This window comes from Phyllostomus discolor, chromosome 9 (genome assembly GCF_004126475.2).
Source record: "Phyllostomus discolor isolate MPI-MPIP mPhyDis1 chromosome 9, mPhyDis1.pri.v3, whole genome shotgun sequence".
Classification (NCBI taxonomy): domain Eukaryota; kingdom Metazoa; phylum Chordata; class Mammalia; order Chiroptera; family Phyllostomidae; genus Phyllostomus; species Phyllostomus discolor.
The window spans coordinates 59,112,965-59,139,757 of NC_040911.2; the positions used below are offsets into that span (position 1 = coordinate 59,112,965).

Below are 26,793 nucleotides of genomic sequence, written 5' to 3' on the forward strand. Positions count from 1 at the left end.
ACTCTGTTTGAATTAAGGAGATGATTATGGGCAAACTAAGCTACTCTACTGAACTTCCATGTGCCCATCCATCAAGCAAGACCATTGTTATTTCCCAGCCCTCTGTTGCTCATATAGGTGAGAAGAAAAAGGTAATTAAGAGGACAGTTAAAACCATTTTGCTCTCTGTGGTAAATTGTACCCTTCAAAGATGATCACAGCAATATTTCTGATCACATGTGCTTCTACAGTATGACCTTACACTCCCTTTATTAAGAAGTAGAATTTAATTCCTCTCCTTTTGATTCAGGGCTGCACTTAGTGCCTTATTTGTCACCAATAGAATGCAGCAGAAAGGATGGTGTGTGACATCTGAGGCTGGGTCATCAAGGCCATGCCACTTCTGCCTTGTTCACTGAGATACTTACTCTTGGAGTTCTGACCTGCCATGTAAGAAGTCCCTCTGCTGAGACTGTTGTGCTGTGATAAGCCTAAACCACACAGAGAAGTCACTTTTAAGTGCTCCAGCACAAGTTCTTCACCTCTGAGTCATCCCAGCCCAGGCACCAGATATCTAAGAGAAGTCAGATTAGGTCAGACCAGCCAGTCCATCCTGCAGCTGATACTACTGAGGAGCAAAGACTCCTCAGATGAACCCTGCCTGAATTCCTGACTCCAAAACCCATCAGAATTCAAAGGCTTGCTGTCTTAACCCACTCGGGTATTTAGCTACAGAGCAATAGATCACTCACTATTGTGTCCTGGGTACTGGTCTAAAAGATTTGCATATACAAACTCTTTAACTCTGCTACTCTTGAGGACCTCATGACACAGTAACTTTATTATCCTCAGTTTACAGGTGAGGAAACTGAAGCACAGGGAGAGAAAGAAACTTGTTGAAAATTATGCTAGTGTTAAAACAATAGATTTGAAATCTCTCAGTCTGACTCGAGAGAAATTCTGTTTATGCTAGGCCATGCTGTCCCCTGCAAAAATGCTTGGGGGACACTTTAAGAAAGAAATGTTAGAGGAATAAGATTATCAACCATGCTGCCTGGGATCAAACTATAGCCAGGTAGATGATGTGTCAGCACTGCTGTCTCCTGGTTGGTGGACTGATCCTCCTGTTAGAATAAGGAAGATGACTCTCTTTGAATACCTTTGTTCATTACAGTTACTGTTATTATTTCGGTGGAAAGCATCTTCAGTCTGTTGGCTGTAGATCATCTGAATAGGGGCATCATTTCATTTACCCAAAACACAGATGAGCAGACTAAATATCCATCATTCCAATCATTAACTGGCTTTCCCAAAATGCCAGGCAGGATGCTGAGGCTAAATCAGCACCTTCTTCTGTTTCTGCAGCTGCAGCTCCCACTGAAACAGCTCAGTAAGAGCTCCAGACAAATGAAAGAGAAAAGGAGATGAAGCAGGGAGAGAGGGAAGTGAGGAGAAAGAGACCTCTTCTGTGGGTGATGCAAACTCTCAGTCTTAAGCAGGCTCTTGGGAGAATCAGCTCTCCGTATTAGCAGAATTTGACTTATAAGTTGCAGGTCTACACCTGGGCTGAGAGAGGCTGGAGGTAGGTGAGGGAGAACTTTTTCACCACCCAGTACACACAGCTACCATTCAATTTATCTTGTATTTACAGGGCTGAAAATGTTCAGCAAATCCTCATATGATACCATCTCAGCAGTCCTAGGAACTAAAATATTCAGATACTGGTCCTCCCTCTATAATCCAGCAAGCTGTAGTGACAGTTTCTGGTGTTGATCAGCTGCAAGGGACAGGTGTTTTTTTTTTTTCTCCAACAGTGGCTCTAAGTAGACAAAGGAGAGTAGTATTATAGTCATATCCTCTTTAAGCCAGACACTTCCTTTGACACTGGTAATCACGTGTACTCAAAGTGTGGCACAGTGGATGTTAACCATCAGATGTCTGTGGGAAAGAAGAGTAAATTTTAGTCCTGGTAGAAAATAGTGGGACATTTTCTAAATGGCAGCTCTGAAGAGCTCAAGAAAAGTAAGAGACAGTGGACATACTTCTGAAAATCCAGTTATATTAGCTGGTCGAGGTGGAACCTGGTTTCTAAAGGGAAGTACCACTTTTTAAAAAGACTTTATTTATTTATTTTTAGAGAGAGGGGAAGAGAAAAGAAGAAAGAGAGGGAGGGGATATCAATGTGTGGTGCCTCTTGCATGTCCCCTACTGTGGACCTGGCCTGCAAACCCAGGCATGTGCCTGATTGGGAATCGAACCAGTGACCCTTTTGGTTAGCAGCCCGTGCTCCATCCACTGAGCTACACAAGCCAGGACCACTTTTTTATTTGGGATAAAAGCTTAGGAAGTGAGTGTTTATACTAGTAATTAGGTACATGAAAGGGAGCCTGTGGAGGTTATATATAGACTGGGGAGTTTGTGTCTTAGCTTGGTCTATAACAAAATGCCACAGAGTGGGAGGTTTAAGTAACAGACATTTATTTTCACAGTTTTGGAGGCTGGAAGTCTGAGATCATGGTGCTATCATAGCTGGGTTCTGGTGAATTCACTCTTCCTAATATGCAAATGGCTACCTCTTGTGTCCTCACATGGCTGGGAGACAGTGTTCTTGTCCCTCTTTCCCTTAGAAGGGAAGCAACGGACATCATGGGGGCTCCACCTTTATGTCCTCATCCAAACCTGATCACTTCCCTAAGGCCCCCACCTCCCAATACTATCACTTGGGCATAGGGTTGCCACATACAAATTTGAGAGGACCTCTCAAAGGGCAGTTGGGTTCACAGACACGTCTGTGGGGGATAACAAAGCAACATTTTTTTATAAAGATTTTATGTATTTATTTTTAGAGAGGGAAGGGAGGGGATAGAGAGAGAGAGAGAGAGAAACATAATGTGTGGTTGCTGGGGGTATGGCCTGCAACGCAGGCATGTACCCTGGCTGGGAATCGAACCTGTGACACTTTGGTTCACGCCTGTGCTCAATCCACTGAGCTACCCCAGCCAGACAAAGCACATTAATGGAACTGAAACCCATCTTGAAGTGGATACTTCTCCTTTCAATAGAGAGTTTTGTGGATTTTCACATGTGATTGTAATTATTGTCCCTTAAGGTGTGCCCTAGTGTCATCTTCCCAGTGATGCCTACTGTGGCCACCTCACCTATATTTCACTTCACTGAAAAATAAGTTCTGAAGTCAAATTTTTCTCTCCCACTGTGTCAATATCACATATTTGGAGTTACTTATGGTCAGGAAGTTTTGCAGCAGGAAAATAAAAACAAATTACCAACTTCTGAGGGAGTAAAATTGAGATGGCACACCCCAGTTGGCAGACTCTGCAGTCAACCAGAAGGCAGTGAGGCTCCTTGGGAAGAGGCCAGATGGTCAGGAGTGAGTCTCAAACAAGGATAAAGACCTAGCATGGGCAACTTGCTGGCAGCAGATGTAAAATGATTTAAGGAAGTACCTATTTAGCTCTTTCTCAGGCAAGCCATCATAAGAGAAAGAAAGATAAATGTCATAAATGAATGTGCAAGTTGAGCACACCAACACAGAAGCCAAGCCCTTAAAGCCAGACTCACTTTCAACAGTAAACATTTTGATGTCCACAGCTTACAGAGGCCTATGCATGCAGGAGACGTGTTTGCTATATTCATAAGTCAGCATTTTGTTTGAGTTCATCTTGGAAAAGGTGCTGATTCACTGAAGTGTTTGGGGCACAATTATAAAAACAAGAACCTGTGAAAATCCTTCATTAAAGGGATATTTTTAATCTTTACTGGAGGACACTTTTTCATTATTTTTAGAGGGAGAGAAAGGGAGATAGGAGAGAGAAAGAAACATTGATGCAAGAGGCATCAATTGGTTGTCTTCCATACACACATGGACAGTGGATGGTATGCACCTGGATCAGAGATTCTGTGTCCCAGATCTGGATCAAACCACAATCTAGGCATGTGCCCTGAATGGGAATTGAACTTGCAACTTTTCAGTTATGGAATGACACTCCAACAAATTTAACCACACTGGCCAGGGCAGGAATATGTTTTAATGCCATTGATGTGCAAAGTGTTGTGTTAAATGTTGAATATAAGAAGATTAGCAAGAAGGTAGTCTCTGTTCCCTTGGAGCTATGGTTTAGTGGGGAGCTGAATATCAATGTCATAAATGACATTAATGAAAGGTCATGGTTCCATTAAAGCATGCTGCAGAGAAGTGTGATCAAACTGGGAGCCAGGCAAGATTTCCCTGGGGACTGAGGACTTGAGTTTAATAAGAAGATGTCCAGTTGGGGAGGCAGGTGGATGCAAAGAGCGTTAAGGTAGAGCACAGGGAGAAATGACCAATCAGGCTGAAGAGAAGAGAGCAAGACAGAGAGGTGGAAATTACCAGACCATACAGGTCTTAGGAGCCCTCTAAGGATGGGAAGCTACTGAGGGGCTGTTTTAAGAAGAGAGAAAGAAGTTTGGGTAGAGAGCATGTGCTGTGTATTTTTAAAAATGTACTGCATTCCTATTTCAAATTAACTAGAGTGAAGAACCAGGAATAGAAGACTGGCATAGTCAGAGATTATAGCAGTGAAACAAAAGGAAGTGTAGATTTTTACTTTTAGGGAAAACAGTATTCTGAGAAAAGACTAGAAAATTAGGTAATGAAGACCGGCCTTGACAATAGTGGTGGTTGAAGGGGGGCAATGGCCAGCAGGAATGATGACAAAATTCATCTTGAGCACTGGATTTGAATTTATTTTGATATATCTAAATGAAGTTGTATATATGCATCTAGGCTGGAATTTTAAAACCAAAAGTTCACTCTATATTGGTAGTAATCAAAACTACAGGTATCAGTGATACAATTAAGGTAAAACAATAAAATAGGAATATGACAGGCTTAGAACAAGCCTTTTGTTGATTCAGGCCATTCTCTCCAGTTCTATTATGGTGTGTCTTTATGGGTATTTAGTTTTATTTATTTTGCTCAGGATAGTGTGAACTCCTTCAATCTTATGATGCATATCTCTCTTCAGTTTGGACAATTCCTATCTTTGAATATTGCTGCTACCTCCTTAGTTCACCATTCTCTCCTATTAAGTTGCTATTGATTGCAGTGTCAGACTTTTTCTTTTTATGGCTAAACCTCTTATTTTCCATCTATATATCCTTCTATGCTTACTTAGTTGATTCCCTTCTATATATCTCTGGCATATAGATTCTGTCTTCAGTTGTATCTAATCAATCTGCTATTCAACCCCAATTTTTTACAAGTACTCTATACATTTCTTTTTTAAAAACTTTTTATTATTCAAGTATAATTCAATTATAAAAATTCTAATTGTGAAATTTGAAAGTTTGAATTTTTTGTTGTCTCTTTCTTTCTTTCTTTCTTTCTTTTTCTTTCTTTCTTTCTTTCTTTTCTTCTTTTTCTTTCTTTATTTTTTATAGTTGTTCAAGTACAGTTATCTCCATTTTTACCCAACCATGCACCCACCCCACTCACCCCCACCTCCTACCCTCAAACCTACCCCCTTTGGATTTGTCCATGTGTCCTTTATACATGTTCTTTGATGGCCCTTCTCCTATTTTCCCCAATTATCCTCCCCCATCCTCTCTGATTACTGTCAAAATTGTTCTTTTTATAAAAATATATTTTTTAATTATGCTATTACATTTGTCCCATTTCTCCCCCTTCATTCCCCTCAACCCTGCACACCCTGTCCCACCCCAATCCCCCCCCTTTTAGTTCATGTCCATTGGTCATGAGTTCTTTGGCTTCTACACTTCCCATACTATTCTTGCCCCACCCCCCCGTCTATTTTCTACCTATTCTCTATGCTACTTATTCTCTGTACCTTTCCCCCTCTCTGTCTCCCACTCCCCTCTTGCTATCCCTCCATGTGATCTCTATGTCGGTAGTTCTGTTCCTGTTCTAGTTGTTTGCTTAGTTTGTTTTGTTTTTGTTTTTGTTTACAGTTGTTAATAATTGTGAGTTTGCTGTCATTTTACTATACATGTTTTTTATCTTCTTTTCTTAGATGAGTTCCTTTAACATTCATAAAATAAGGACTTGGTGATTGATGAATTCCTTAACTTGAACTTATCTGAGCAGCACTTTTATCTGCCCTTCCATTCTAAATGAAACCTTTGCTGGATAGAGCAATCTTGGGTGTAGGTCCTTGCTTTTCATGACTTTGAATATGTATTTCCAGCCCCTTCTTGCCGGTAAGGTCTGTTTTGAGAAATCAGCTGGCAGTGTGATGGGAACTCCTTTGTAGGTGACTGTCCCCTTATCTCTTGCTGCTTCTAGGATTCTCTCCTTCATTTTTACCTTGGCTAATGTAATTATGATGTGCCTTGGTATGTTCCTCTGGTCCAACTTCTTTGGGGCTGTCTGAGCTTCCTGGACTTATGGCAATCTATTTTCCTTTGCCAGATTGGGGAAGTTTCCTTTATTATTTGTTCAAATAAGTTTTCAATCTGTTGCTCTTCCTCTTCCCCTTCTGGTACCCCTATAATTTGGATATTGGAACATTTCAAGATGTCCTGGAGGTTCCTAAGCCTCTCTTCATTTTTTTTGAATTCTTGTTTCATTTTTTCCTGTTTGGTTGTTTTCTTTCTCCTTCTGGTCCCACTACATTTATTTGAGTCCCAGATTTTTCCCATCACTAGTGTTCTGTGTGCACTTTCCCTTCATTTCACTTAGTGTAGCCTTCATTTTTCATCTAATTTGTGACCAAATTCAACTAATTCTGTGAGCATCCTGATCACCAGTGCTTTGAAATGTGCATCTGATCGGTTGGCTATCTCTGGTCGCTAGTTTTATTTGCTGTGGAGCTTTGATCTGTTCTTGATATTGGACCATTTTTTTGTCTTGTCATGCCTGTTACATATGAGGAGTGGAGCCTTAGGTGTTCAGGGTGGGGCACCTAGTCGCTAAGCTGTGACGCTATATGTGGGGGTGGGGGTCGAGAGGGAACAATGATGCCTGCTCTGCTCTCCATTGGACTTCAGTTCTTCCTCTGCTTCCCCCGAGCAAACTGGGCCTTTCTGGTGCTAATTCCCATGTGGGTGGGCTTGTGAATGTTCTAGGACCCCGTGGGTCTCTCCAATAACTCTCCTGTAAGGCTGGGAGTCTTTCCCTGCACCTCAACCCCCAGAGGTGTTTTCAATCAGTGCTTGAGGCTCTATTTCCAGTGCTGGAAACCCTGGGTTGTGCCCAGTGCCTTGCTTCACAATTACTGCCTTGCTGGTCTGCCCGTTGCCACCCTACACCTGGGGTCTGCCAGTTGCTGCCTGTGTGCCCAGCGTCTGCCACTGCAGTCTTGCACACCAGGATGCCTTATGCGCCTGGTCCCACCACTCTTTGTGTAACAACCTCTCTCCACCCGGCTGCCCAACTCCACCCCTCTTACCCGTCTGGATGAATGTGTCTACTTAACCTGTTGGTTTGTTGGACTCCCATACAGTCAATTTTCTGTCAGTACTGGTTGTTTTTTCTTTCTAAATTGTCTTTGTCCTTGTTTGGTGTACAAGGAGGCACAGTGTGTCTACCTATGCCTCCATCTGGCCAGAAGTCCTGAACCACAGTTTTTTTGTCCACTCATTACTGATGGGCACCTTAGGTTGCTTCTAACACTTGGCTATTATAAATTGTGCTGCTATGAACATTGGGGTGCCCAGGTTCCTTGAACTGGTTATTTTAGGATTCTTAGGGTATAATCCCAGCAGTGGAATGCCTGAGTCAAAAGGCAGTTCAACTTCTAGTTTTCTGAGGAAATTCTATGTTGTTTTCCACAGTAGCTGCAACAGTCTGCATTCCACCAACAATGCACTAGGGTTCTCTGTTCTCACAACCTCTCAAACACTTGCTGTATGGGTTGTGCCGTACACAACTCATGTGTATGATGGCCTTCTGATTCAGTGGAACTGGTATCTCACTGTGGTTTTAATTTGGATCTCTCTGATGGCTAGTGATGCTGAGCATCCTTTCATATCTCTGGGACCCCTCCTTGGAGAAGTGAGTGTTCAGGTCCTTTGCTCATTTTTTAATTGGGTTGTTTGTCTTCCTGTGGTGAAGTCATGTGAGTTATTTATATATTTTGTAGATCAAACCTGGCCTTACTTTTCTAATTAAAAAATATTCCTGATATAAATGAAATTCATTATCTGTATAAACAATTAAGGAAAGACAGAAATGCAGATTTCTGCTTCTGGTAATGTTCCTACAAATGCTCCAGCAGAAGACAGCTGAAAATCCCTGAAAAAATATGAGATGATTAAAAACATCAAGAAATAAGAAAATTAAGGACCATTATGCAAGACCAGGAGATAACAAGAATCTAGAAGGGTGAGCCAGGAACATGGAAACACTTTTTGTTCTTGTGATGTTTGTTGACCATAAGAGATGCTTGAGAGGGTGACCTTTTGGTTAATTTGGGGGTTCAGAGTCCATCAAAGAGGAAGATTCTGGTAAATCAGCCCCTGCCACAGAATGGTACACCAAAAAGCAAAAGCATAAAATAACAAGTGAAGAAAGAGTATTCCCTCCTTCTCTTGAATTACAGCCTGGCTTTGCATTAACTCACAACTTGAGCTTAGACTAAGGTGACTCTGAATTCTTTGTGTCCTGGAAAAAGGAAAGAAGTAGCCTATCTGAAGAAATGTGGCATCATCCTATTCCTTAAAATACTACTGTGAATTCTCTTTTAAAAATATTTTATTTATTTATTTAGATAGAGGGGAAAGGAAGGACAAAGTGGAGAGAAACATCAATGTATGGTTGCCTTTTGCACACCCCTCACCAGGGTCCTGGCCTGCAAGCCAGGCATGTGCCCTGACTGGGAATTGAACTGGTGACCCTTTGGTTTGCAGGCCAGCATTCAATCCACTGTGAATTCTTTAAAAAAATGTAAGAAAATATACCAAGAGGGAGAACAAGAAAAAAAGGCCACAGGGGTTCCCAATGTCATCATCAGCCATGCACAATAAAACACCTCTGCTTACTATATTCAAGAAAAAGAAAGTGTGAAATCTTGGAAGGTAATTGGAAACTATTAAAAAAGTTACAGCAGATCCAAAAAAGAAGAAACAAAGAAATTCTAGCACTAATAAATTTTTAAAATGTGAATGGGTTTATCAGAAATTTCAATAAAACTGAAGAGGAAACTGTCAATCAGAATTCTATACCTAGAAAAAACCCCTGCAAGATAAACTAATGAAAAGGCATTTCAAATGACACAAAACAGAGAGAATTTGTTACCGGCAGATCTATATTAAAGGAAATCTTAAGGATATTCTTTAGACAAAAGGGAAAGTATTCAAGCTAGAAGGTCAAAGATTTAGGAAGGAATAAGAAACAAAGTAAGTTGAATATTTGGGTATATATAAGTAAATACTGACAATATAAAATAGTGATAGGATTGTGTTTTTGGTGGTAGGTATGTCTATCTATTCACCTACCTAGCTGTCTGTCCATCTATACTTACTATCATTTATATCTAAAAAGGAAATAAGAAAGGCCTAAATACTTTGAAAAAATTAATAAAATTGATAATATTCAGATAAAACTGACAAAATTCTAGAAAATTACAACTTGCCAAAATCAAACCTAATCAGATTTATCAATATTAAATAAATTACATCAGTAATTAAAAATTTCCTACAAGAAAAGCTTCAGGCCTGGATAAATTCACCAGTGAGTGCTACCAAAAATTCAACAAATAAATCATTTCAGTTTCATAAAAGTGTTATAGAGCAGGGGGAAAAATGAAATTCTTCACAACTAGCATAACACTGCTATAGAAACTTAAGGAAGAAATTACTGGGAAGTATAATACAGATCCATCTTTCTAATTAAGAGAGGTGCAAAAATCTCAAAGAACACTGAAGTACAGAAATTCAACAACATATAAAAATCATGACAAATCAGGGTTTACTCTATGATTGCTGCTTGGTTTAACATTTTCAAATAAGTAAATGCAATTTACCACATTGAAAATTACAGGGAGATATACAAATTAAAGGAAAACACTCATAATTATTTTATTTGTACAAAAAGCTTTGGGAAATGTCACCATCCACTAATGATAAAAAGATAAGATACTAAAAGATCCTACTTAACAATGAAAGTTGGAAAATTTCTCCTGGAGACCTAAGACAAGATAAGGATGTCACTTATATTCAACATGGTGTTAGCAACTGAAGTGAGAAAAGAAGGCTTAGACATACAAATTTAGGAGGTAAAATAATAAAGACATTCAAGGAACTAAGCCCTAAAGAAGCCATTACAGTGCCTAATGGTGAGGAAAGTGGTTGTGATCAGGAGGAAGCACGGAAGAGGAGGATTTAGGACACTGGGAGTATTCTATTTCTTGTTTTGGGTGATGATGGTTATGTGGCTATATGCTTTAAAATAATTTAAGTTCTTTTGACTTGGACTTTTGGGATTCTTAAGGTATATCATCAGCAATGAAATCACTGGGTCAAGAGGAATTTCCATGTTTAATTTTTTGAGGAAATTCCATATTGTTTTCCACAGTGTCTGCACAAGTCTACATTCCTACCAACAGTGCACTAGGGTTCCCTTTTCTCCACATACCCTTACGTTTATGGCAGCGCTATTTACAAAACCAAGAGTTGGAAACAGCTTAAGTGCCCATCAGTAGATGAGTGGATTAAAAAACTATGGTACATTTACACAATGGAATACTACACAGCAGAAAAAAGAAGGAATGCCTACATTTTGCAATAGCATGAATGGAACTGGAGACTATTATGCTAAGTAAAATAAGCCAGTCAGTTAATGACAAATACCATATGATCTCAACTCTAAGAGGAATATAAAGAACAAAATAAACTAATGAGCAAGATAGAACCAGAGGCACAGAATCACGGAATAGACTGACAGTGGTAAGAGGGGAGGAGGGAGGTGCAGGCTGTTTGAAAGAGGGTGAGAGGATTAGTCAAAGAACACAAACGAAAGACCCATGGACATGGACAATGATGTGGGAATCAACAATGGAAGTGGGAGGCAGGCTGGGCAGTGAGGGGGGAAAAGGGGAACAATTTGGGTCAACTGTAATAACATAAACAAGAAAAAAATTCAATAAAAAAGAAAATTCAAACAAGAAAATAAATAACTTGTTAAGCTATATAAGTTTCCAAACTATGATAGTTTTGAAAATCAACTTCACATTAATGACGTTAAAACAAACAAGCAAATAAATACAAATATATGTGTGGAGAGGAAAAAAAAATCACTACCTACATTAGTAGTGATTTTCTTCCAGTCCATTTCCCCCTTTTTTTTTTTACTTTAAGAAATATAGAATAATATATTTCATACCTGGAGATATCAAAAAATTTTAAAATGAAGGCATAAAAAGTAAATATTTGGTGCTCGCTTTGGCAGCACATATACAAAAATTAGAAAAATACAGAAAGGACTAGGATGGCCCCTGCGCAAGGATGACACGCAAATTCATGAAGCATTCCATATTTTTAGGAAAGGAAGGAAAGGAGAGAGAGAGAGAGAGAGAGAGAGAGAGAGAGAGAGGAACACATGTACATAAAAGGCAATGAATAAGTATTTATCAATAATAACCTTAAACATAAATGGATTAAATGCTCCAATCAAAAGACATATAACAGCTGAATGGATAAGAAAACAGGACCCACACATATGCTGTCTACAAGAGACCCACCTCAGGATAAAAGATCTGCACAGGTTGAAAGTGAAGGGCTGGAAAGAAATTTTCCAAGCAAATGGACAGGAAAAAAAAGCCGGGGGTAGCAATGCTCATGTCAGACAAAACAGACTTCCAAAAAAGGCCATAAAGAGAGACCCAGAAGGTCACTTCATAATACTCAAGGGAAGAATCCACCAAGAAGACATAAATATTGTAAATATATATACACCCAACACAGGAGCACCCAAATACATAAAGAAAATCTTGCAGGACTTCAAGAAAGATATTGACAGCAACGCAATCATAGTGGGGGATTTTAACACCCCACTATCAAAAGTGGACAGATCTTCCAAACAAAATATCAACAAAGATATTGTGGCATTGAACAATACCCTTGATGAAATGGACCTAACTGATATATGCAGAGCCCTCCATCCCAAAGAAGCTAAATACACATTATTTTCAAATTTACACAGAACATTTTCAAAGACAGACCAATGATAGGACACAAAACAGGCCTCAACAATGTCAAGAAAATTGAATCATACCAAGCACTTTCTGGGATCACAAGGGAATAAAGCTAGAAAACAACCCCAAGGAAAAAGGCCCCAAACACTCAAAATCATGGAAATTAAATAGCATGCTATTAAACAATGCATGGGTCAAGAATGAAATCAGGGAAGAAATCAAAAAGTTTCTGGAAACAAATGAAAATGAACTCACAACAACCCAAAACTTGGGGACAAAACTATGAGACAAAGCTAAGGCGGTCCTGAGAGGGAAGTTCATTGTTATACAGGCCAACCTAAAAAAATTAGAAACATTTCAAACAAACAACCTAACCCTACGTCTACAAGAACTCGAGGAACAACAACAAAGACAGCCCAGAGCATGCAGAAGGAAGGACATAACCAAGATCAGAGAAGAATTAAATGACATAGAGACTAAAAGCACAATTCTAAGGATCAATGAATCCAAGAGCTGGTTCTTTGAAAAGATAAACAAAATCGACAAGCCTTTAAGCAGAGTCATCAAGAAAAAAAGAGAGAAAACCCAAATAAACACAATCAGAAATGAAAGAGGAGACATTACAACAGATACCACAGAAATACAAAGGATTGTAAGAAATTACTATGAAGAACTGTATGCCAAGAGATTTGAAAATCTAGGTGAAATGGACAAATTTCTAGAAAAATATAATCTTCCAAAACTCAATGAAAAAGAAGCAGAAAGCCTGAACAAACCAATAACAGCAAAAGAGATTGAAGCAGTAATAAAAAAACTCCCAACATACAAAAGCCCTCAACAAGATGGTTTCACAGGAGAATTCTATAAAGCATTTAAGGAAGAGCTAAACCCTACTCTTCACAGACTATTCCAAAAAATGAAAAATATGGAAGACTCCCAAATTCTTTTTATGAAGCCAACACCATCCTAATTCCAAAACAAGATAAAGACACAAGAAAGAAAGAAAACTTCACATCAATATCACTGATGAACATTGACGCTAAAATCCTGAACAAAATACTGGCAAACCACATCCAACAACACATTAAAAACATCATACACCATGACCAAGTGGGATTTTCCAGGGATGCATGGATGGCACAACATTTGCATATCAGTAAATGTAATACATCACATAAACAAAAGCAAAGACAAAAATCACATAATCCTATCAATAGATGCAGAAAAAGCATTTGATAAGGTACAGCACCCATTTATGATAAAAACACTCAGCAAAGTGGGGATAGAGCGAGCATTCCTCAACATAATAAAGGCCATATATGAGAGACCTACAGCCAAAATCATACTCAATGGGCAAAAATTAAATTCTTTTCCACTAAGATCAGGAACAAGACAAGGCTGTCCACTTTCACCACTTCTATGCAATATAGCACTGGAAGTTTTAGCCACAGCGATCAGAGAAGAAAAAGAAATAAAAGGCATCCAAATCGGAAAGGAGGGAACAAAACTGTCACTGTTTGCAGATGACATGATAGTGTACATAGAAAATCCTATAGACTCCACTCAAAAACTGCTTGACCTAATAAATGAATTTGGCAAAAGAGCGGGATACAAAGTCAATATCCAGAAATCAAAGGCATTTCTGTACACAAACAATGAACAGCAGAAGTAGAAATCAAGAAAAAAAATCCCATTTGAAGTAGCAAAAAGCAAAATAAAATACCTAGGAATAAACCTAACCAAAGAGGTAAAAGACCTGTATTCAGAAAACTACATAACACTAAGGAAAGAAATGAAGGAAAACACAAACAAATGGAAACATACACCGTGTTCATGGGTTGGAAGAATTAATACCATCAAGATGTCCATACTACCCAGAGCAGTTTACACATTCAATGCAATACCTATTCAAGTACCAATGGCTTATTTCACAGACATAGAAGAAACACTTCAGAAATTTATATGGAACCATAAACGACCCCAAATAGCTGCTGCAATTTTGAGTAAGAAGAGTAAAGTAGGAGGGATCACAATAGCTGACACTAAACTATACTACAAGGTCACTGTAATCAAAAAAGCCTGGTACTGGCATAAAAACATTCTCATTGACCAATTAAACAGAACAGAGAGCCCAGAAATAATCCCAAGTCTCTACAGTCAATTAATATTTGACAAAGGAGGCAGCAACATAAAATGGAGTAAAGATAGCCTCTTCAACAAATGGTGTTGGGAGACCTGGACAGTTACCTGTAAAAAAATGAAGTTACAGCACCAACTTACACCTTATACAAAAATAAATTCAAGGTGGATAAAAGACTTAAATATAAAGCGTGACACCATTAAAGTCCTAGAGGAGAATGTAGGTAGGAAAACCTCAGATATTTCACACAGAAATTTTTTTACTGACTCATCCCCTAGAGCAAGGGACATAAAGGAAAGAATAAACAAATGGGACCTCATCAAAATAAGAAACTTCTGCACAGCTAAAGAAAACAGTATCAAAATTAAAAGAGAACCAACTGTATGGGAAAACATATTTGCCAATGATACCTCAGACAAGGGTTTAATCTCCAAAATATATAAAGAACTTACACGTCTCCACTCTCAGAAGACAAGCAACCCATTTAAAAAATGGGCAAAGGATTTGAACAGACACTTCTCCAAGGAGGGCATACAGAAGATCCAAAGACACATGAAACAATGTTCAATATCGCTAGCTATCAGAGAGATGCAAATTAAAACCACGAGATACCACTTCACACCAGCCTGAATGGCCATCATAAACAAAGAAACAAACAACACGTGTTGGAGAGATTGTGGAGAAAAGGGGACCCTAGTGCGCTGTTGGTGGGACTGCAGACTGGTATAACCACTATGGAAAGCAGTATGGGACTTCCTCAGAAAATGAAAAATGGATTTGCCTTTTGATCCAGCAATTCCACTGCTGGGACTATATCCTAAGAGCACTAAAACACCAATACAAAAGAACCTTTGCACCCCGATGTCCATAGCAGCACAATTTACAATAGCTAGGTGCTGGAAGCAACCTAGATGCCCATCAGTAAACAAATGGATCAAAAAACTGTGGTACATTTACACTATGGAATTCTATGCAGCAGAAAGAAAGAAGGAGCTCATACCCTTTGCAACAGCTTGGATGGAGCTGGAAAGCATTATGCTAAGCAAAATAAGCCAGGCAGTGAAAGACAAATGCCATATGATCTCACCATTAACAGGAACCCAAACAACAAAACAAAGAAACAAGCAAAATATAACCAAGACATTGCTCTAGACAACAGGCTGACAGTGACCAGAGGAGAGAGAAGAGGGAATTTCAGGGGAGAATGGGAAGGGTTTACAGGAACAAATTTAAAGGACACATGGACAAAAACTAGGCGGAGGGTGGTAATGGGAGGGAAGTGGGGAGGGTTGGGTGGGTGGGCTGGATTGGGAGTAAAAGGGATAAAACTGTAATTGAACAATGATTAAAATTTAAAAAAGAGAGAAAAAAAGAAAATGTTTGACTAATTATTGCAATAATAAATTGGATATCATAGGATGGTTTTTTGAAGCAACAAAACTGTCTTTGTTGGATGGAGAAACAGGAAATAATTGAAAATCAATAATTTTTCCATGGAAAAGTAGTAAACCAAAACCAAATAGCATTAAGTTGAAAAAAAAATGTGGCCATGAATAAATTGGACTAGAATCTCTAAGAGCCACACATCCACAAAAATATTCTCCCAGCAGCCCAGGGCTTCCTTTCCACTTTTATAGGTCCAGTGCTGGTGTGACGTTAACCGGCTGTGTGCTCCTGGAGAAGTTTAACAGCTTTACTGAGTTTCAGCTTCCTCCTTTACCGGTCCAATAGAACCTGCTTCTCCTTCAGTGGTTCTCATGAACTCTTTCTGAAAGTGGATCTGGGTATATTTAAAGGATTTAAACACAGAACATATGTAAAATGGTGATAATTCTAGTATTACATTTAACAGGATTGCTGTGACAATTAGGTGCATGTAAAGCACTGACACATTGCCTAGTTCATGTTTAGGGCAATACTGCTGTCATTCTAGTTCCAAGGATGTGTGAACGGACTTTCACCCAGACCCTTTGCAGTATTCCATCTGACAGAAGCCTGAGGTGGTGTTATCGCTCTTGCCCTTGCCCAGCAGGACACTGTTGATCTCAGTAGCACTTCTGGACCCAAACAGGGTTGTCCTGGGAAGGATTATCTTCATTAATGTGTGTTCCAGTGTGGTTGACACAGTTTGCACTTTGAAAAAAAAAAAGGCTGAATGTCAGCTTATCACATCACCTGGTTTAGTTTTGGTGTTAGGTATCATCCAGAGCAGAACAAGTCTACATGCTACATTTTCAAACTCCTAGCATCTTCAGAGGAGGGGCAACCTCAGGTTGTTGGGTGCCCAGGAAACTCTGGCTCAACCCTTTTGCTTCCATGAGGAGGTACACCAGACACATCACCTGTGCCTCTGAATCACTAAGTCTCATATCTCTCAGGCTCATCCCTGCCTACTCTGTCTCAGGCCTCTCCTTTATGACAACCTCAGGCAGGGCATGTGACTGCACCCATGGGGTTTGTGGAGACTGGACAAAAACTTCCTCTCCAGACTCCTTCCACTGTTCCAACAGGTCTTGTGTGGTTAGTAACCAGCTTCTCCCACTGGGAAGTGGTAGCCAGCCTCCTAAGATACCTGTTTGCTTTTCTTTCCTTCCTTCCATACTGTTTCTTTTTTCCTTCACTTTTGTTGCCTTGGAATTTTACCTCCAAACAAAACATTAACACCCAAGCTTACTGTAGATTCTGGGTCCTAGGGAGCTCAGGGCAAGACCAAGAGGATGGCAGACCTTTCTTCTCGGTGCTCAGGGTCCACCCTGCTATGGTGTTAGGCATCTCTCAGGGCTCCTCAGGAGTAGCAGAAGGCTGCATTCCAGCCCTGAAGAGCCAAGGCTTCACTTAGTCACTCTGTTGTAAGTGCATTCCCTTTCCCAGTCTCTGCCTCTTCTTGAAAAAATAAGGCCAAATTGATAGGCTTGAATAAACACTGTACTCTGTAGTAACTGCAGCTCTTCCAGAAACAGACATAAAATGGAATGAGACAGTTGCTAAATGGTAAACTATGTCCTTAAATATTAGGACAGGAGCAAGGAAAAACACATGAAGTATTTCCCATAACAAAAAGCCATAATCTCTTCTATACACACTATTTATTCCCTCCCAACCTGCACTTTTATGTGCAGACAAATGCACAATACACATCCATCATCTATCTCCCAGGAAGCATTCCCCAAAGTGCATTCTGGAAGAGAGATGTGAAAAGGCAAATTGGGTAAGGAAGGAAGGAGAAAGAAATTCAGGGGCAATAATTCTTCTGATGCCCCATGGAAAAAACAATCCTATTGCCTTGAGCACACTGGAGACACTGCATGTACTCCTCTATGGCACCCTGCAGCTCTCTGCACCCCAGCAACAAGGGCTACTGTTCCTTTGTCTTCTGCACAGGCTTCAGCACCTATGGCAACAAGTGACACAGCATGGTTGGCATAGAGACAAAACATGTAAATAAGAAGATGTCCAGGTGATGGCCACTGAATTGTCTGAGTGGAGCTGGAGGGCAGGGTGAGGATCCAGAAAATCACCCATCCAGGAGGTGACTGCTGAACCATTCTGATTGATTGTGAGGGGAGGGTGAGGGCAGAGCAAGAACCCAGAAGTGACACATAGGTAAAATGCATGTGTGAGGAGTGTCAAGAAGCAAACATCATAAAGAAAATGCCGTATGTAATCATCTCTTCAAGGAGTTTTTGGCAAAATACACACACCACACACAAATAAAAATAAACATAAAACATCTGACTTATTCCAGTTTCAGGAGGTCAGCAGTGTAGGCAATAAGCAGCAATCATCAACAGTTCCTTGATCCCTATTTTCCAATCATCTTACCAACCTCACATTTGTCCAAGGGCAGATGATCATGTTATTTTGATATTAAAAAATTGAAATATGGGGAAGTCATTCAAGTCCTGATGGCCCTGCTAGTTGGTTCTTTTGTAACACCAACAGTATGGTAGCCCAAGAACTGACTATGAAAACAACATCTAACCAACAGCATTATTTTTATGGTCTACAAGAAAACCATGCCCTCACTCTCTTTGAGAGGCACAATGTCTTAACAGTGATTTTATGGAAAAGTTTGGGAAATGGACTGAAAACACTGACAAGAATTCTAGGAACCAGTTATAAGCAATTAGTATTAATATCCAGGATAAAGATTCAGCAGGGAAACATTTAATTCCCTTTGGAACTGCAGTGGTATCCCTCATGTGCTCTACCAGGACTTAGCCAAATGAAAGACTGACACACCTCAAATCCCATAATTGTTTCCCTCCACCTTTGCAGAATTTCCAGATCTACTTGTTTAGGGAGGAAAAGGCACAGCTTTCAGTGTACTTGACTTATATATCTACTTTGCTGGAGAAAGTCAAATTCAAAAGAAATAAATACCTTTAGTATATATCATTAATGAGGATTGCCTGTTTCTCTCCCATAATTTAATATTATCCAGTCCTGATGGAGTCAGATGGAGGAAGGATAGACATATAGTCAGGGTTCTTATCTCACTGAGAAAACAAGGAAAGGACTCTAGATTTAAAATGTTTCATCTCTATATGGGAATTCACAATATTTAAACAAGGCCCATGGTTTCTTTCAACATTTTTTTTGGGTAGAATAAGTCACCAGCTACTTAAATTGCTGAGCACCAACCCATAGTGGGCAATTATGCTGGGGTGGGGATATCTAAGCACTACCCCTGGATATGACCTGGGACTGGCCACTTGACTTCTCAGGGACTATTTTCTTATATGAAAATTTGGACAGGAGCACTGCCCTCATCCCTGCTGCAGCACATGAGTGAGGAAAAGCATGTATGAAAAACCAGCATGGTGCCTTGAACAGCAAATACTTGGTGCACAGGGAACTTATTACCAGCCCCCTACTGCTCTCACAGCCTTCCTTCCCATTTTACTCAGATTTCATTGTGGGCATCATAACCGCTCCTTTGCCTACATCACTGAGTTCCTGAATCCTGTGCTTTGTTGGTCTTCTTCAGGCATGTTGGTAGCCCTGGAGCACTCCTCTGCCCATGCTACAGCTGTATGTGCACTCAAGAATATGGCTAAGGGAGCCCCTGCAGAGGGCCTGGCCGCCTAGGCACTTTCACCTCCACTAGGTGCCACAATACTGCCATATTCTCTGTAGGACCCTGGCATAGCCTAGTCACTCTTCTTTTTCAAACTTCAAACTTCAGCATCTACTTCTTCAGCCCAGCTTCCTGTGCAGCACTCATCACTTGCCACTCTTCATGAACTCATGAGCTCCTAAGAAAGATAACCTCTCCACTTCTCATTCCACCCATCTGCTCAAGAACATCTCTCCAGAAATTGTATTTCACCAGCTCCAATCTGATACACTGATTTCCCCTCTTTGTTGGATCATGTTCATCAGCATAAAAATATGCTATAACTTATCCCACTTAAGAAAGAAATGCCCTTGACATGTCCTCTCCTATTAGCTACTGATTGTCTCTTTCTGTTTGCAACAAAACTCTTCAAAAGAGATCACTTGATATATAATATCCAATTGAACTTTTCTCATAATAGTTTAAAAAATTTAAAATATAACATACGTACAGAAAAGTATACCAATCATAGTGTGATACTCAATAATTGAATTAGTTTTCACTTACTGAGCTTTACACTTATGGGTATGGTGGCAAATGTATAGACAGCACCCAAAGTCCCACTTGTGCACCTTGCACAGTACCCACTCTTCTAGTTTCCAGCAGCACAGCATAGTGTTGCCTGGGTCTTTTTTTCCTGATCTCTCTTGACCTCACACCCATGGGCTTTCACTTCCAGCAACCCCAAGACTGCTCTTGTCAATGTTGCCCATACCTCCTCATTGTGGAGAGCTTAACACTCAGAACTGTCCTAGATCCCCATTCTCAGCCTAAACTTCTCCCTTGTACCCCTGAAATATTCACATCCAGCTCCCTGCTGAGTGCCTCTACTTAGATGCTACCACACATTTTGAACTTGCCAGTGCAAAAGAGCCATAACCCAGTCCACTTGTTGCTTCAGCACCCACTTCTTCCTGGCCAGTGGAAACTCCATCTTCCAGTGGGTCCTTCCATTCTCTCCTCCTTTCACACCCATAACAGAAATCTGTTGGTTATCCTTCCACAGTCCACCTTTGTCTTCTCACTTTTCACTAAATCCCCAGCAGTGACTGCAGTCCAAACCACCATTGCCTCTTCTAGATGATTACGCCAGCCTCCAGCACAGTGTTCTTCTACACTTGCCTTCCACAGACTCCCCTGATAGGGTGCTGATGGTGTCTGTTCCCTGCTCAAATACCCTAGTGGCTACTCACCCCAAAGAAAAAGCCCAAGTCATTTTTGTACCTAAAAGGTCCTGTGGGGTCTGTGCTCACATGCCCTAGTCTTGTTACTTGTCTTGCCTTACTTCCTACTACCTCACCCAAAGGACACCTGCTTCATCTATGAGGGCCTATACGTCATTATCAAACACGCTAGGCACATTCCCACCTCAGGGCCTTTGCACTGACTGGCACTCTGCCTGAACAGCTCTTCCTCAAGAGATCCACATGGTTTAGCCTTCACTTTTATTATGAAATGTTATCCTCTAAAAAAGCCCTTCCATAACCATACCCCATATTCATTTTTTCTTCATAATTTATCTCTTTTGGGAACTCTATAATTTACTTTTGTTTGTTTCCTGCCTCTCAGCATTAGAATGTCAGCTCTGTGAAGGTGGGCTTATATTTAATTTCCTGCTATATCCTTGCACTCAGAGCAGTATGATGCATAATAGGTGCTAAGTAAATGTTGGATGAATGAATAAATTTCAAGGATATAGTTACTGACCAGATTGGACTCTCATTCTTCTAGGTTTTAGTGTCATAAACAGATTCCTCTCCCACCCCAATTCATTCAATTCCCTTTGTTGGTCCTATTCATAAAATTTACAATCTGTTTCTTGATACCCTTTTCTCATTTAAACATCGTTGTAATGTGGCAGTTAGCAACGGAAAGAAATAGTTTATGAATGAAATGATAACATACTAAATGCTCAAATGCAGCAGATACAGGGCATTTAACCATGAGGCCTGCCCTATGCCCATTTCCAGACCCAAAGTCTCTTTGGGGGAGGGTCTCCAGCTTCAGTCTCAAGCTGGAACCTGGCACATGGGATTGAGTGAAGACACTGAGAGCAAGAATCACAGCCGGTCTGGAAAGGGCTTCTCTTCTTCACTGCACCACCCTCCAAGCAGGCCGTGGAACTGGATTTAGAAGCTAGTACTATGCTTCTATTTTTGTTTTTAAACCAAAAAGTCAAATTTATACTTCAGAATATTTTACTTTAAGGATTGGAAATACCTATATTTGCATCATGTACTGATACTTGCTATCCATCTGATTTCTTTAAATTATTTAATTCCTTAAAAATCAGTTTTTCATCCATAAAATATAGATAATTTCCCACCTTTCAGACTCACTGCAAAGATTAAATAAGTGTGCATATTAATTAATTCACAGCAGTTGCTCAGCAAATTATAGATTTATTTCTATCTTCAATGTCATACAGAAGCACCAGTTCCCAGAAATAGTTAGCAAAATTGCACACAACACTTCTTTTTTTCTTTGATTCTTTTAAAATATTTTTAAAATATATTTCATTGATTATGCTACTATAGTTGTCCTATTTCCCCCCTTTCTTCCCCTCCACCCTGCATACTCCCTCCCACCCACATTCCCCCACTTTAGTCCATGTCCATGGGTTATACATATAAGTTCTTTGGCTTCTACATTTACTACACTATTCTTAACCTCTCCCTGTCTTTTTTTCTACCTACCATTTATTCTACTTATTATCTGTACCTTTCCCCCATCTCTCCCCCTTCCACTCCCTGACTGATAACCCTCCATGCGATCTCCATTTCTGTGATTCTGTAGGAACAGAATCAACTGTTCTAGTTGTTTGCTTAGTTTGTTTTTGTTTTAGGTGTGGTTGTCATAACTGTGTATTTGTTGTCATTTTACTTTCATATTTTTTATCTTCTTTTTCTTAGATAAGTCCCTTTAACAATTCATGTAACAAGGCCTTGGTGATGAGGAACTTCTTGAACTTGGCCTTATCTGGGAAGCACTTTATCTGCTCTTCATTCTAAATGAAAGCTTTGCTGGATAGAATAATCTTGGATGTAGGTCCTTCCCTTTCATGACTTTGAATACTTCTTTCCAGCCCCTTCTTGCCTGCAAGGTTTCTTTTGAGAAATGAGCTGATAGTCCTATGGGAACTCCTTTGTAGGTAAGTATCTCCTTTTCTCTTGCTGCTTCTAGGATTCCCTCCTTATCTTTAAACTTGGCTAATGTAATTATGATGTGCCTTGGTGTGTTCCTTCTTGGGTCCAACTTCTTTCTTGGGTCCAACTTCTTAGGGACTCAATGAGCTTCCTGGACTTTGTGGAAGTCTATTTCTTTTTTGCTATTCAATCTCCATGATTTTGAATGTTTTGGGCTTCTTCCCTTGGGGTTGGTTTCTAGTTTCAGTCCCTTGTGATCTGAGAAAATGCTTGGTATAATTTCAACTTTCTTGAATTTGTTGAGGCTTGCCTTGTGTCCCATCATGTGGTCTATCTTTCAAAATGTTCCATGTGTGTGTGAAAAGAATGTGTATTTTGCCTCTTTTGGATGAAAGTCTCTATATACATCAGTTAAGTCCATTTCATCTAGGGCATTGTTCAATATCTTTGTTGATATTTTATTTAAAAGACCTGTCCATTTTTGACAGTGGGGTGTTAAAATCCCCTACCATAATTGTGTTGCTGTCCATATCTTTCTTGAAGTCCTCCAAGATTTTCTTTATGTATTTGGGTGCTCCTATGTTGGGTGCATATGTATTTACAATGTTTATGTCTTCTTGGTAGATTCTTCCCTTGAGTATTATGAAGTGAGCTTCTTGGTCTGTCTTTATGCCCCTTTCTTTGAAGTGTATTTTGTTCGATATGAGTATTGATACCCTGGCTTTTTTCCCCATCTGTTTGCTTGGAAAATTTGTTTCTGGCCCTTCAATTTCGGTCTGTTTAGATCTTTTGCCCTGCAATGGGTTTCTTGTAGGCATCCTATGTGTGGGTAATGCTTTCTTATCCATGCAGCTATTCTACCTCTTTTGATTGGAGCATTTAATCCATTTACATTTAAGATTATTTTTGATAAGTACTTATTCATTGCCATTTTTGTACCTGTGTTCCTCTCTGTCTGTCTTTTTTCCTTCCTTTCCTTCAAGCAGTCCTTTTAGTATCTCTTGCAGAGCTGGTTTGGTTGAGGTGTATTCTTTTAGACTTCTTTTGTCTGGGAAGTTCCTTATTTGGCCTTCTATCTTGATTGAGAGCCTTGCTGGGTAAAATAATCTTGGTTGCAGGCCTCTGGTTCTCATTACTTGCAATATTTCCTGCCATTGTCCTCTGGCTTGGAGTGTTTCAATTGAGGAGTCAGCTGCTAGCCTTATTGGGGCTCCCTTGTGTGCTACTTACTATTTCTCCCTTGCTACCTTTAAGATTCTCTCTTTGCGGAATTTTGCCATTTCAATTATGATGTGTCTTGAAGTGGGCCTCTTTGTGTCCTCTTGATTGGGACTCTCTATGTTTCCTGGATTTGTGTGACTTTTTCCCTCATCAAATTATGGAAGTTTTCTATCATTACCTTTTCTAACAGGTTTTTATTTCTTGCTCTCCTTGTTCTCCTTCTCACATTCCTATTATATGGATATCATTATATTTCATGTTGTCCTGCATTTCTCTTACTCCCTCTTCATTCTTTCTGAGACATTTTTCCTTTCCTTGCTCCTTCTGTGTATTTTTTTCTACTTTATCCTCCAGCTCACTGATACGATCTTCTGCTTCATTGATCCTGCTTTTGATTTCTTCTACTGTGTTCGTCAGTAAAGAAATTTTATTCTTCATTTCCTCTTGGCCCTTGTTGATAGTTTCTTTTTTCATGTTAATATAGTTTTCAGTGAGTTCATGGTAGTTTCCTTGTAGTTTCTAGTAATTCATTGTGAGCTCATTGAGCTTCCTGATAACCATTGCTTTGAACTCAATTTCTGATAGTTGAGTTGCCTCTATTTCATTTAGCATCCTTTCTGAGGCTTCCTCCTTTCCTTTCATTTGGGGATTGTGTCTTTGTCTTCCCATTGTTTTCGAGACTCTTGTTAGCCTCAGCTTCTTAAACTCATCTGTTCTGTCTCCCTGTGTTTATGGTGTGAACTTTTATGCTAATATACCTGTGAGATTCAGTGGTGCAGTCTCCTTGATCTCTCAAGCTCACTGGTCTTGGGCTGTCATTTAAGTTGTCTGTGTGTTTGTTTTTGGGTTTTGATTGTTGTTGGGTCTTCCTTTGGTGCATCCTTCCCACCAGCTGGTTAACTGAGGGTCACTCTGTCCACCATCTCTTGTATTTTGTTGTGCTGGTGTGGGCAGATTGTGTTGAAGCTGGTTCTTCTGTGTGTAGAAAGCTTTGACGATTCCTTCTTTCTCTTGTTTAGTTGTTTGTTCTGAGTAATTTTTGTACTACTTAGTTGTATTTCCAGGTAGGTCCTGGATTGAGGTTAGTGTGGCTTCCACTCCCTCCTTCACCTTCTTCTGTTTTTATCTGTTGGTAGTTCCTTTGTTGTTGGGTTTCCTCTTCCAGCAGATATGCTGGTGTTCACAGCTTCCACCTACTTGTCTGGTTTTTCAATGTCTTCTACAATTTTTGGTCTCCTATCTTTATATATGCTTGGGTAGTATAATCCCATGGCCAAGGCTTAGTAAAGGACCTTGGGACCATCAGCCTCTTAGGTGACAAAGTTTATCTTCCTTGTAGGGGACCACTTCTCACACCTTTCTCTTCACCCTTCTTGGCCCCACGCAGGTGACCAGTTAGTCAATGATGGTAATATTTCTCAGAAGAGGGACAACCTAAGACATGGATGATCACAAAGGGGTCCTCAGGGAAGGACTTGTGGGGCTATAGAAAAATGTAGTGATGGACCCTCGCCCCTCCACTTTGACATAGCCTGAGTCCTCATTCTGTCTGAAAGAAGTCTCCTAATCTCTTGGCTGCCTTACTTCCCCTGCCTGGCTTAAGTCTCAAACAATGCCTTAAGCCTGAAGCAATGCTGGAGGTGGGTGTGGCCTGTGTTGGGAAGGGTGGGTTCCCTAGGGAAATCAGGCCTAAGAAAGAATGCATAAAATCCTATGAAACCTGCCTTGCTAATACCCTAGTGTAAATTATAAGGGTCCAAGCAGGAAGTGACTTCTTCCCACAAAGTTTTATGGCCCTTTAGTTTTCTGACTCTGACTCAGAATAAGCCCTCAGAGTTCTTTGAATGTTATCTATTGTTTAATCATTTCTGCCTGACAATGATTGATGAGCTTTACATATACACCCTGTATTCCTGTGCAAATGGAACCCAATGAAAGTCAAGGCAAGGGTCAAGGAGCTCTCCTCTTCAGAGAGTGGCTGAGGCACTCTGAGGTACTCTCCCCTTGAGAGACTGGCCATGCCGTCCCTTTTCCTTCAGAGGACTTGGTAGTCCATGTGAATTTGTCTCATCCATAATGCCTCAGACTCCAGGAGCTGGGATCTGCCCCAGGGTACTGTTTGCTGTTGACTTTGTTCCTCCATGTATTGGCTACATTTTTTCCCCTGTGTAGGGGGAAATGGAATCTGCTCCCTCCTACCTGGCTGCTATTTTCCAAAAATGGGCCATTTATTTTTGGTCTTAGCATGCTTGTTGTATAGTAAGATGCAGAGCCTTAGGTGTTTACTAGGGTGGGGCAAACTACCCCCCCACCCCCGCCGTCACTGTGTTGTAATGCTGTATATTGTGGAGCGGTCAAGAGGGAACAATGGCGCTTCTTCCACCCTCTGCCAGTTTTCAGTCATTTCCCAATCAAATTGGGCCCTTCTGGTACTGATTCCCAGGTGGGCGCGCTTATGTACATTCTAGGACCCTGTGGGTCTCTCCAATGAACTCTCCTGTGAGGCTGGGAGTTTCTCGTACTGCTGCCACAACCCCCACAGGTGTTTTCAATTGGACATTTGAGGCTTTATTTCTCTATGCTAGAACCCTGGGCTGCACAGTCTATCTCGCTCCCCAGTTGTTCCTCCCAGTTTATCTGCACACAAATGTGGGACCACCCAGTCCTCAATCCACTGCAAGATAGTCATCTCCACCCAGCTGCCTGTCTCCCCCTTTCTACCAGCCTGGATGAATATTTCTTCTTTAACTCCTTGGTTGTCAAGACTTCCATACAGTTTGATTTTCTGTCAGTTCTGGTTGCTTTTTTTTTTTTTTTTAAATTGTTGTTGTCCTTCTTTGGTTGTGTGAAGAGGCACAGTGTGTCTATCTATTCCTCCATCTTCTAACACTTTCCTCTTTATAAAGTGGTTTATGAAGCTTGCTTGCATTGGGAGCTGGATTGAACAATTAACGCTGTTAGAATGAAATGATGTGGACAAATGCTACACTCATACTCCTCCATGGGCCTCCATGCTGAATCCTCCATTGCAGTGAGGTC

At 40.3% G+C, this 26,793-nt stretch overlaps 1 protein-coding gene and 1 non-coding gene across 2 annotated transcripts in view; one reads left to right on the top strand and one right to left on the bottom strand.

Annotated features, from left to right (window-relative positions):
• Positions 1 to 26,793, bottom strand: part of SYNDIG1 (synapse differentiation inducing 1) — a 219,223-nt gene that overhangs the window by 50,421 nt on the left and 142,009 nt on the right.
• Positions 11,368 to 11,474, top strand: LOC114507113. Its single transcript, XR_003685391.1, has one exon. It is a non-coding gene; the product is annotated as a U6 spliceosomal RNA (small nuclear RNA).